Source organism: Podarcis gaigeae, assembly GCF_964106915.1.
Source record: "Podarcis gaigeae genome assembly, chromosome: 1".
In the NCBI taxonomy this organism is placed as follows: Eukaryota; Metazoa; Chordata; class Lepidosauria; order Squamata; family Lacertidae; genus Podarcis; species Podarcis gaigeae.
The window spans coordinates 13082690-13096321 of NC_139678.1; the positions used below are offsets into that span (position 1 = coordinate 13082690).

Sequence of the window (13632 nt, forward strand, 5' to 3'; positions counted from 1 at the left end):
CATCTATCTATCATCTATCTATCTATCTATCATCTATCTATCTATCTATCTATCTATCTATCTATCTATCTATCATCTATCATCTATCTATCTATCATCTATCTATCTATCTATCATCTATCATCTATCTATCTATCATCTATCTATCTATCATCTATCTATCTATCTATCTATCTATCTATCTATCTATCTATCATCTATCTATATCTATCATCTATATCTATCTATCTATCATCTATCTATCTATCTATCTATCTATATCTATCTATCTATCTATCTATCTATCTATCTATCTATCATCTATCTATATCTATCATCTATATCTATCTATCATCTATCTATCTATCTATCTATCTATCTATCTATCTATCTATCTATCTATATCTATCTATCATCTATCATCTATCTATCTATCTATCTATCTATCTATCTATCTATCTATCATCTATCTATCTATCTATCTATCTATCTATCTATCATCTATCTATCTATCTAATCTATCTATCTATCATCTATCATCTCTATCATCTATCTATCCAGTGCTTTTTTTCTGGGGGGGGGGGGATGCAGGGGTATGAATACCACTGAATCTTTGTACTTTTGTCCATTCACTGTATTTATTTTCCCCGATTTGAACTATAAAATTGTGTTTTTTTGAGTCAAAATGAGAGTACCCCTAAACATTTTTTAAAAACATATCTATCATCTATCTATCTATCTATCTATCTATCTATCTATCTATCTATCATCTATCTATCTATCATCTATCTATCTATCATCTATCTATCATCTATCTATCTATCTATATCTATCTATCTATCTATCTATCTATCTATCTATCTATCTATCTATCTCTATCTATCTATCATCTATCTATCTATCTATCATCTATCATCTATCTATCTATCTATCTATCTATCATCTATCTATCTATCTATCTATCTATCTATCTATATCTATATCTATATCTATATCTATCTATCTATATCTATCTATCTATCTATCTATCTATCTATCTATCTATCTATCTATCATCTATCTATCTATCTATCTATCATCTATATCTATCTATCTATCTATCTATCTATCTATCTATCTATCTATCTATCTATCTATCATCTATCTATCATCTATCTATCTATCTATATCTATCTATCTATCTATCTATCTATCTATCTATCTATCTATCTCTATCTATCTATCATCTATCTATCTATCTATCATCTATCATCTATCTATCTATCTATCTATCTATCATCTATCTATCTATCTATCTATCTATCTATATCTATATCTATATCTATATCTATCTATCTATATCTATCTATCTATCTATCTATCTATCTATCTATCTATCTATCTATCTATCATCTATCTATCTATCTATCTCTATCTATCTATCTATCTATCTATCTATCTATCTATCATCTATCTATCATCTATCTATCTATCTATCTATCTATCTATCTATCTATCTATCATCTATCTATCTATCTATCATCTATCTATCTATCTATCTATCTATCTATCTATCTATCTATCTATCTATATCTATATCTATATCTATATCTATATCTATATCTATCTATCTATATCTATCTATCTATCTATCTATCTATCATCTATCTATCTATCTATTTATATCTATCTATCTATCATCTATCTATCTATCTATCTATCTATCTATCTATCTATCTATCTATCTATCATCTATCTATCTATCTATCTATCTATCTATCTATCTATCATCTATCTATCATCTATCTATCTATCTATCATCTATCTATCTATCTATCTATCTATCTATCTATCTATCATCTATCATCTATCTATCTATCATCTATCTATCTATCTATCATCTATCATCTATCTATCTATCATCTATCTATCTATCATCTATCTATCTATCTATCTATCTATCTATCTATCTATCTATCTATCTATCTATCTATCTATCATCTATCTATATCTATCATCTATATCTATCTATCTATCATCTATCTATCTATCTATCTATCTATATCTATCTATCTATCTATCTATCTATCTATCTATCTATCTATCTATCTATCATCTATCTATATCTATCATCTATATCTATCTATCATCTATCTATCTATCTATCTATCTATCTATCTATCTATCTATCTATATCTATCTATCATCTATCATCTATCTATCTATCTATCTATCTATCTATCTATCTATCTATCTATCATCTATCTATCTATCTATCTATCTATCATCTATCTATCTATCTAATCTATCTATCTATCATCTATCATCTCTATCATCTATCTATCCAGTGCTTTTTTTCTGGGGGGGGGGGGGGATGCAGGGGTATGAATACCACTGAATCTTTGTACTTTTGTCCATTCACTGTATTTATTTTCCCCGATTTGAACTATAAAATTGTGTTTTTTTGAGTCAAAATGAGAGTACCCCTAAACATTTTTTAAAAACATATCTATCATCTATCTATCTATCTATCTATCTATCTATCTATCTATCTATCATCTATCTATCTATCATCTATCATCATCTAATAGTTTCTTCTCTAGCACAGTTATTCATCAGTTCTGTTGAATAGGACGGTGAACCATCAGTTTTGTTGCTACCCCCGATGGCGGCCTCATGTCCTGTCACAGTGTTTCCTGAGTCTCAAATGGAAGCAAGCGTTTAATGTGTGAAGTAGGAGTTGGAATCTAGCACAGTGATTGTTCAGATTCGTTGTTATCGCCTCCGATGACGGCTTCATTTCCTTTCCCGGTGTTTCCTGAGTCTCAGACGGAAGCGAGTGTTTAATGTGTGAAGCAGTGTGGAATGTGGATGTGTGGTGTTTTACTGATGAAATTCATTGAAGGGCGGTATTTCAATATGCGTAATGCATATTCTTTGTACTTTTGTCCATTTACTGTATTTATTTCCCCGGATTTGAACCATTTTTCTTCTAGAAAAAGAGCAGTAGGCGTAGGACTGAGGGACATGCCTTTTCCTAACTTGTTAAGTGTAAGGTAAAGGTAAAGGACCCCTGATAGTTAATTCCAGTTGCAGACGACTCTGGGGTTGCGGCGCTCATCTGGCTTTACAGGCCGAGGGAGCCGGCGTTTGTCCACAGACAGTTTTCCCAGGTCATGTGGCCAGCATGACTAAGCTGCTTTTGGCGCAACGGAACACCGAAACCAGAGCAGCGCACGGAAACACCGCTTACCTTCCCGCTGGAGCGGTACCTATTTATCTACTTGCACTTTTTGGCGTGCTTTCTAACTGCTAGGTTGGCAGGAGCTGGGACCAAGCAACGGGAGCTCACCCCGTTGCAGGGATTCGACCTGCTGACCTTCTGATCGGCAAGCCCAAGAGGCTCAGTGGTTTAGACCACAGCGCCACCTGCCTCCCAACTTGTAAGTGCATAAATACACTTTCTAACCTGTGATGTTTCCTAACTTGTAAGTGTATGAATAGTTAATTCCTCACTCTGTTGTGGAGGGGGTGGGTGGATCCCAAAGAGGTGGGGGAAGAGATTAAGGAGTTGGAGCAAGGCGAGCCAGGGGAGGGCTTGAGCCCTCACTGCTTCCTCCTCTGCACATTCACCATAAGACCTCAGTGTCTGGGCGCCCAACTTCTCTACAGTTGTATTTGTGGCTGTGCCCGCAGGCCTAATAATGAGTCCATAGAGAATAAGGGAGGGTCAAGGTTCTCTCCACTGTGATATTCAGTGTGTAGACAAAGAAAACTTGGAAAGAAATAATGGAAAGGAATTAATTCTAAAACTAGTGGTCGTTGCCACATTTCTTGTTGGTGCTTTCTGTCTGTCTGAGGGCAAATCTGGTCCATTAAAGTCACATTCACACCATGCATTTAAAGGGCTGTGATACCACTTTAAACAGCTGTGGTTTCCCTCAAGGAATTATGGGAGTTGTGGTTTGTTAAGAGTGCAGAGAGCCCGATTCGGAGGTCCCAGTCCCTTTGCAGAGCTACAATTCTCAAAGTTCCCTGTGACGAGGGATTGATTGCTAAGCCACTCCTTTTATCTAAAACAGAAACGAAAGAAGAAGCCCTAAGGAGGGAATGGAGGAACCCACAGCTCAGTGAGGACTGGGCATGCTCAGTGAGCACAGAATGTTGATTTATGAATGGTGGTAGAAGCAGAGCACTGGGGAGAGGGAAAGAATGGAGCCACAGGACTCTTGAACCAGGAGACACCATTTGTTGCTGTTCCCACTTCTCAATCCCTCACCCTTTTCTTAGATTCAGAGGTGATGTACAGCTGTCTGCTGCATGCGCTGCGACGTGCCGGAAACCGCTGAGAATCATTTTGATATGCAACTTGCAACATTAATTCTATGGCTTCTCTACTAGGAAAAGAAACTGTATCATTAATCCCGGTTTGCCGCCTACGCTAGGAAAGGCACGCTGAAACCGATGATCTCGAGGGCCCTATCTTTTGGAGTGAGTGAAAACATACTTGGATTCCAAGATCACCTTCTTCCTGCATTGGGTAAGCTTGCAGTGTACAAACACGCTGACCTTTGAAATAATCTCTCAGTGGGGAAAGGAAGGTGCCATAAACCATTGGAGGGAGATGGTGGGAGATTTGACATGCTGGAAACGAAACATGTAAATGAAGACCAGGCAAATGACTGCAAGAGCCAGCAGTCCCTAAAACATTAGGGACTAATTTCTAGCAAACCATTAGCTGCGTGGGGAATTGTCAAACATTATTAAATGTAATTTGCCACATCTGTTTTATTAGGGAATTCATTTGGCACATATGCTATTGATGTTGTATAGTATTAGGAGGTTTTTTTTATTTATTCTTGTGCCTGAGTTCCTGTTATAAGGTTTTGTTTTGTTTTAAAAATGAGTGGGACTCCCTTTGGCTCACCTAGATTTAAACTCACTTGGCATTTTTTCTTTGTAAGCACTGAAATAAAAACTGTTGGGTTGTATCCAAAGTAGCAATAAGTCTCTCGTTATGTCTGCGCAATAATTTCTGCTATTGCAGAAGAACGTTGTCTCCCTCTCTTCAAACCAGCACCTCCTAAATCTGTTCTAGGTTATCCACCATGCCTGTGGGGCAGATTTGGGGAGGGTGCAGCACACAGGGGAGGAGAGAGGAGGAGTGGGGAAAGGAAAGTTCCATTGCACAAACAGAAATCTTTGCACTTAAAGGATATGTTAGTTGAATGCTGTGCGCAGTCCTGGTCAACTCAGCTCAAAAAGGATATTGTAGAGTTGGGCAAAGTTCACAAAAGGGCAGCCAAAATGATGAAGGAGATGGAATGACTCTCCCATGAGGAAAGACTGCAGCGTTTGGGACTTTTTAGTGTAGGGAAAAGGTGACTATGAGGTGTTACGGGAAAATCTAGGTGTGAGGCTTCTCAGTCACCCAGCTCACTGGGCAGAGCCAACAGGTCCCTGTGGAATAAAGGAAGGAGTTCAGCCACTAACTGGAGCAAATAGCTGTAGACCAAAGTTTAATGCGCAACAGGTTCAAAGAGGAATTTTGAACCCTGAGGATGGGGTGACAAGGACTTTTAAAAGTTTCTATCCTATCCCAGCATACAGTTCATTAAGCATCATTGCTACATCAGAAAAGGGGAGGGTTATACATGATTAACATAGGAGGAATGTGTTGGGGCAACAGGCGGATACAGGATATGTATTGGGAAGTACATTCTAAGCACCTACTAAAAGGGGACAATAGAACTTTGGTTTGCATAGTCTGCCACCTGGGCAAGTCCGGAGGAGTGCCTTTGCCCAGCGATTGACACCTATGAGTACCTTCCTGTGAGTATGTGACTTCCCACTTGAGGGATTATGGCGTCCTTGGCCAACGAAGCAAATTGGCGGTGGAATGAAGGAAACTGGCAAAGGAGTTGATTTTATATGATTTCTAGGTAACTTCCCTGAGCTGTCGAGTCGAAAGGATACATTTGTGCATAAAATTTGTAACATTTAACAACTTTAAAGATGTGCCCCCCCCCTAATTTCCATAACAGAGGTGAAATGATATAAATTTGTAAAATCATGCAGGGCAAGGGGAAGGAGTACAGAGAAAAGTTTACTTCCCTTTCTCATAGGTCTAGAACTTGTGGCCACCCAAGGAAGCTGAATGCTGGAAGACTCAGGTCAGATAAAAGAAAGAACTTCTTCATGCAGCGCATCGTCAGACTAGGGAACTCACTCCCAGAAGAGGCAGAGATGGCCACTAACTTAGATGGTTTTAAAAGAGGGTTGGACAAATCCATCAAAAAGGCTATCAATAGCTACTAGTCACAAAAGACGCGGGTGGCGCTGTGGTCTAAACCACTGAGCCTATTGGACTTGCTGATCAGCGGTTCAAATCCCTGCAAAACAAAAAAAATTCCTTCCAGTAGCACCTTAAAGACCAACTAAGTTAGTTCTTGGTATGAGCTTTCGTGTGCATGCACACTTCTTCAGATGAATCCCTGCGACGGGGTGAGTTCCCATTGCTCTGTCCCAGCTCCTGCCAACCTAGCAGTTCGAAAGCACGCCACTGCAAGTAGATAAATAGGTACCACTGCAGCGGGAAGGTAAACGGTGTTTCTGTGCGCTCTGGTTTCCATCACGGTGTCCTGTTGTGCTAGAAGCGGTTTAGTCATGCTGGCCACATGACCTGGAAAGCTGTCTGTGGACAAACGCTGACTCCCTTGGCCTGAAAGCAAGATGAGAGCCACAACCCCATGGTTGCCTTTGAGTGGATTTAACTGTTCATGGGTCCTTTACCTTCTACCTTTTTACTAGTCACAATGACTATACTCTGCCTCTATGACTGTAATGCAGTAATGCTTCTGGATGAATTCTGGCCATCTCTAATGTTGAATTGTGGGTTTAGAGCATAATGCACATGGTCACAAGGGTGGCAGGGAAGAAGAAGATGCTGTGTCTATGTTTTCCTGCACCCAAACACATGTTTAATCGGGGTTCTGAGAAGTGGAGAGTTCAATCCTGCTCAGTTTGGCAGCATGCATGTGTTCCCCTGCTGGGAGGAGGTGTATGCAGCGAAAGTGCAGTGTGGGACAGTTTGAAACCCCTTTTGCAAACAGCCCTGCACTGCTCTTTTAACCTTGCAGGGGGTGCCTGCCTCTCCTTCCCTCAGCCTCCTAACCATGCTGACTTTTGAGATCCCCAGATTGTTGTCAGTCAGCTGACCCAATGCAAGGTGATCCAGGGTAGTCTTAACTTGATCTCAATAAAGCCCAGATTTGCCTGATTTGGTTTGGAATCTGAGCTTCAGCCAGGTTGTTGTTTAGTTGTGTCCGACTCTTCGTGACCCCTTGGGCACTCCTGTCTTCCACTGCCTCCCGCAGCTTGGTCAAACTCATGTTCGTAGCTTCGAGAACACTGTCCAACCATCTCATCCTCTGTCGTCCCCTTCTCCTTGTGCCCTCCATCTTTCCCAACATCAGGGTCTTCTCCAGGGAGTCTTCTCTTCTCATGAGGTGGCCAAAGTATTGGAGCCTCAGCTTCAGGATCTGTCCTTCCAGTGAGCACTCAGGGCTGATTTCCTTCAGAATGGATAGGTTTGATCTTCTTGCAGTCCATGGGACTCTCCAGAGTCTCCTCCAGCACCATAATTCAAAAGCATCAATTCTTCGGCAATCAGCCTTCTTTATGGTCCAGCTCTCACTTCCATACATCACTACTGGCCAGGTCTACTCCCTGATAATTAGTAAGAATTTAATAAGAGTCCTACTGCATCAGATTTGTAGTCTATGTAGCTCAACATCCTGTTCTCGCATGAAATTTGTGGTTTATTAGCCATTCACTCAAAACAACAACAACAACACATTTTGACAAAGGAAACACAGAGTGAGAAACCGCAAGTGGTGGCAGCAACTCCTGGCAGCGTCAATATGTACGCCAAAAATGGATGCTCGCGCATTTGTCATAAGTGTCTCCCAAAGCTGGCTGAGATATTGTGGACAACCTAATTCAGTTAAGTAGACTTACATCTTGCCCTTCCAGTGGTGTGATTAAAATAGTCAACAGAAATATACACATCCTGCATATAATTCATGCCATGTTCATGAATTAAACAAGTGGACCCAAGAAATGAGGGGGGAAATGGCACATTGCAAAAAGTGCCTCCTTTGGTATGTTATGATCAATATGATTCATTTCCTAAGTGCTTCACATCAACCTCAACAAACTCATGTTGCTAAATCCTCATGCTAAAGATGAAGTGTGCATATAATAACCTGCTTTATACTGTGTAAGGACATTGACCTGTCTCATCCAATGTCTACCCCAGTGGTGGACAGAAGGCATTTTGGGATCTACTACAGACCCCTTGGTAATTTGCAGTAGGTCAGATCAGATTTCTGATGCCCAGCAAAGGCAAAAACAAAATCACTTTTCCACCCCCAAATTATACTGCTGAAATGAAAGCTTGGAGTAACAGGAAGTGAATTTTCGTACAAGGGTACCATACCTTTCAACATTTCTCTGATGAAATTAATTAATTAAAAAACTAAATAATAATAATAATAATAATAATAATAATAATAATAATAATACCCTCCCACTCTGACTGGGTTGCCTGAGACACTCTAGGTGGCTTCCAAGGCAATTTCTTATGTTCCTATCTTCATCAAGCTATCCACTATGCCCTCAAGGTCTAAAACCAGTTCCAGTCACTGCTAGTTCAGACCCCATTAGCATTTATGTGAAATTAGGGTTAGTTTGCTGTTGTCCCACTGTGCACCACTTTATGCTTCCTTACCTTGAATCACATTTTACTGTCCGTTCACCCAGTTTGGAGAGACCCTCCTTGCAATTCCTTTTGGTTTTAAACATCCTGAACAACTTGATATCATCAGCAAACTGGGCTACCTCACTCCTCATCCCTAACACTAGGGATTTTGCAAAATTAATATTTTTTTTAACAGGTTGCATGGTCAAAAACCTAAACCTAAATCACCCCTCTTCATGGTGACAATACATATCAAAATCATTAAGACTCTAGGTCATTTGTGAACAATTTACAATACCCTTATTAGCATTAGTAATTAATAAATGAATTAGTAATACTTTTGCTAGTATGCAAGCTTAGGAGTACAGAGGTAGCCAAGTGGTGCCTCAAGACTTTGTTGGACTCTAACTCCCATCAGCCCCCACCAGCATGGCCAATGGCCAGGGGAAAGGGGAGCTGTAGTTGAACAACACATGGTTGGCAGCATGTTGGTTATCCTGAGAACATATGGAATGTGCTCTCCCTTCACCAGGGAAGGAAAACCTGTAGGGGTAGCATTCCTGAGCTTCACATCCTTTGGAGTAGTGATGGCCAAACTTGACCCTCCAGCTGTTTTGGGACTACAATTCCCATCATCCCTGACCACTGGTCCTGTTAGCTAGGGATGATGGGAGTTGTAGTCCCAAAACAGCTGGAGGGCCATGTTTGGCCATCACTGCTTTGGAGAAAAGAACACTGGAGACTCTCAATGTTTTTGCAATATTCGGGTGCTTACAAATGTGCAGACAGGAACAGAGGTGAAGTCAAGCAATACTAATATGTCAGGAGATCCACCACCACACATCAGATCTCCAGGAAGACTCCCCCTCATTTTTCTTAAGTTTCTAAGTCTCCAGGAAGACTCCTCTCATTTTTCCTAAGTTCCTAAGTCTCCAGGAAGACTCCTCTCATTTTTCCTAAGTTCAGTTCTCTGCCTCTGTTTGGCCATTGTGAGAACAGGACACTGGACGAGAGGAACCTTTGACCTAATCCATCAGGGTTCTCCATAGGTTCTTATGAGAAGAGGGCATTTCAAGCCCAGAATCAGCATCTAGAACAATCATAACAAAAAAAATTCCTTCCAGTAGCACCTTAAAGACCAACTAAGTCAGTTCTTGGTATGAGCTTTCGTGTGCATGCACACTTCTTCAGATACATGCACACGAAAGCTCATACCAAGAACTGACTTAGTTGGTCTTTAAGGTGCTACTGGAAGGATTTTTGTTTTGTTTTGACTATGGCAGACCAACATGGCTACCTATCTGTAACTAGAACAATCATGTCAGGACCTTGACTGGTAAAAAGTAAAAGTAAAGGACAGTTTAGTCCTGTCAAAGGCAACTATAGGGTTGCGGTGGTCATCTTGCTTTCAGGCCGAGGGAGCTGACATTTGTCCACAGATAGCTTTTCGGGTCATGTGGCCAGCATGACTAAACCGCTTCTGGTGCAACGGGACACCATGATGGAAACCAGAGCACATGGAAACTCCATTTACCTTCCTGCCACAGCAGTACCTATTTATCTACTTGCACTGGCGTGCTTTCCAACTGCTAGGTTGGCAGGAGCTGGGACAGGGCATTGGGAGCTCACTCCACCCTGGAGTGAACTGCCGACCTTCCAATCGGCAGGCCCAAGAGGTTCAGTGGTTTAGACCACAGCGCCACCTGTGTCCATCTTGGCTGGTACACCAGTACAGTGGTACCTCGGGTTACATACACTTCAGGTTACAGACTCCGCTAACCCAGAAATATTACCTTGGGTTAAGAACTTTGCTTCAGGATAAGAACAGAAATCATGCTCTGGTGGTGCGGCGGCAGCTGGAGGCCCCGTTAGCTAAAGTGGTGCTTCAGGTTAAGAACAGTTTCAGGTTAAGAACAGGCCTCCAGAATGAATTAAGTACTTAACCTGAAATACCAATGTACTGACAGATAGGCTCCCTGCTGGAGAGGGTTAGCAGCTATTTCCCATAATGCCCCAGAGGGACACTCTTGCGAATTTTGGGGGATTTAAATGGGCAGCTTATATTGACCCGTTGCTGCCAGCTTGAAAACATGGTCAGGGGGCCACACCGATGTATGAAGGAGCTCATGGAGGGCACTTTTGCAGGGCCCATTAAACCTCGAGCTCCCTAGCCAAAACATGTAAAAGATATTATACTCCAGGCTGGCAGGGCATGTGCTTTGCTCAGTTTTCTTCTTCTAATGAGCTAGTACTGGAGAGAAAGTGAAGCTGCAGTTCTGTGCCCACCTAACTTGGGAATAAGCCCCATTCAGCATAATGGGATTTATTTCTGCATTGATACCATTGCACTTTAAGCGTTTCACAGTGGTTTAAAATCCAGGGCTCGGCTCTCCGTGCTGCAATCATCCTCTGTAAACATAACTGCTTAGCATTTTAGCTCATTAAACATAGTGACAACATGATGAAATCTGTATTTTATTTCTGGATTTGGTATTCATAGTTCCAAATCTCTCCCCCTTCCCCGCTTCTCCTAACACACATACACAAACAGGCACCACCTATGCCTTTAAATAATCACTGCTAGGTCTGCAGTAAAAGTTTGGGAGTTCTGAGAAATTACCTGCCACTGGAGGTTATTCAAATTCTGCTCTTGATTTATTAGTCTAGACATTTTTAAGGCCATATCTATAGCTGGTAGTTAGCCATATTGCTGAACTGACACTTTTTCCCTTTAAAGACCCAGCTACAAAGAATAGTCATTCATGGTTTGCTTATTTTATTTACAGCATTTTGCACTGAGCAAACATTAAAAATTTACAAAGTAATATTGATTTGCAGTGCTCCATCAAAGCCTTTCCACCTAAACGGAGCCTTCTGAGAACTTCCCTCTTATTACCGTTGGGTTGTACAGATGTCTGCAGTCTGGAGAGCACCTGTAAATCCAACGAGAGCAAGAGAGCAAGAGAATATCTGAAGCAGTGAGTGGAAGAAGGCTAATTAAGGAGTGTGATGGATATGAAAGAGAGATGTTCTGCAGCTCTGGCACACGGCCGATTTCTTTCTTTCATATGCCGCCGTGATAAGTGTGTGAGGGGATGTGCGTCTTGCTGGTTGGCAAAACGGAACACAAGATGGCACTGTTGTCAGCTAGTTGGGCTGTTACTGAGAATCTCCTCGATTTCAGTCCATTTGGAGAGCACCTTTTTAAGGGCAGGAAAAGTGGATGTGAAATTACCTGGGGATTTGTGGGTTAATGATGAATTGGGATTTGCCTTCTAGAAGTACCTGGGAATCAGAAACAGCTAGGATGCTGCCATATGCCAAGTCAGAACATTTGTCCATTTAGGTTTGTTTTTTCTACAGGCAGATCCACACCATAAATTTAAAGCACATCAATAATAATAATAATAATAATAATAATAATAATAATAATAATGTTATTATGTAAATGCCACCCATCTAACTGGTTGCCCCAGCCACTCTGGGCAGCTTCCAACAAATATAAAAAGCATAATAAAACATTAGACATTAAAAACTTCCTGAAACAGGGCTGTCTTCAGATGGCTTCTAAAGGTTATATTGTTGTGTATTTCCTTGACATCTGATGGGAGGGCATTCCACAGGGTGGGTGCCACTACCGAGAAGGCCCTCTGCCTGATTCCCGGTAATTTCACTTTTTGCAGTGAAGGAACCACCAGAAGGCCTTCGGAGCTGGACTTCAGTGTCTGGGCTAGACGATGGGGGTGGAGATTCTCCTTCAGGTATACAGGGCCAATCCAATGCACATTTAAAGCAAACAATCCCCCCCCCAGGAATTCTGGGAACTGTAGTTTGTTAAGGGTGCTGGGAATTGGAGCTCTGCAAGGAGGCAACTACAGTTCCCAGGATTCTTTGGGGGGGGGGAATGAATCATGTGCTTTGAATGTTCCTTAAATGTATGTTGTGGGTCTGCCCTACACTGACTGGAATCGTCAGGAAGGCAATTCTCCTAACCCTACCTGGAGATGCTGTGCAAAGTAGATGCTCTCCCACTGACCTATGGACCTATGGACTGTCCCAGGTGGACATCTCTGCTCTAAGACTTCTGGGGATTCCACAGCAATATCAGAAGCAACCTTACACCAAATCAGACCACTGGTCCATCTCTGTTTGTATTGTATACACTGACTGGCAACAGCTCTCCAGGGTTTCAGACAGGGGGCTCTCCCAGACCTACCTGAAAGATTCAATCTTCTACAATCAAGCATGTGCTCTATCTACCCCTGTGCTACAGTGTCATAGTGGAAAGAGCCTCTCAGCCTAGCTATATAATTATAACCAATAATATATAATTATAACCAATGCACGAGTTTCTTCTTCTTCTTGAGGTGCTAGAGAAATAACACATTGCAAGAGAAGGGGTACTTACAATAATTAAAGTTGGTCTTTCTTACAAATCAAGTAACTAATCAGGAGCTCTTGATCTTTGATGAACATGAATGACTGCTTGGTGCTTGCTATTTCTCTCCTGGGGTGGATAATAGCAGCTTTGGGGTGCACAGATTTTTTTCCACAACTGCCCCACTTCCCCTTGTGCTACACCCTCTAACCTTCCTTCCTTCCTTCCTTCCTTCCTTCCTTCCTTCCTTCCTTCCTTCCTTCCTTCCTTCCTCTCCCTCCCCCCCTCTCACACATGAGTTGTGATTAGAAATGGGGGAGAAATTTGATTCAGTCTGCATTCTCCATGCTGGCTAGGGCTGATGGGACTATGACAATACCTACGGGGCCACAGGTTCCCCGTTCCTGCTATAAGAAAAGACAGAAACACTGGGAGTTGTTTGTTGTTGCTTTGGGGTAGTTTGTACCTTTGTACACATTGCACACAGGTTGCACATTGACAATAAAGGTGGTATTATTATTATTATTATTATTAT

At 41.3% G+C, this 13632-nt stretch overlaps 1 long non-coding RNA gene across 1 annotated transcript in view; it reads right to left on the minus strand.

The window, feature by feature from the left end:
- The window catches only part of LOC310844731, a 184253-nt gene that overhangs the window by 103438 nt on the left and 67183 nt on the right, over positions 1-13632 (minus strand). Inside the window, exon 2 of the long non-coding RNA XR_014564276.1 lies at positions 5613-5784. This is a non-coding gene — a long non-coding RNA (uncharacterized lncRNA). The remainder of the gene's footprint in view (positions 1-5612; positions 5785-13632) is intronic.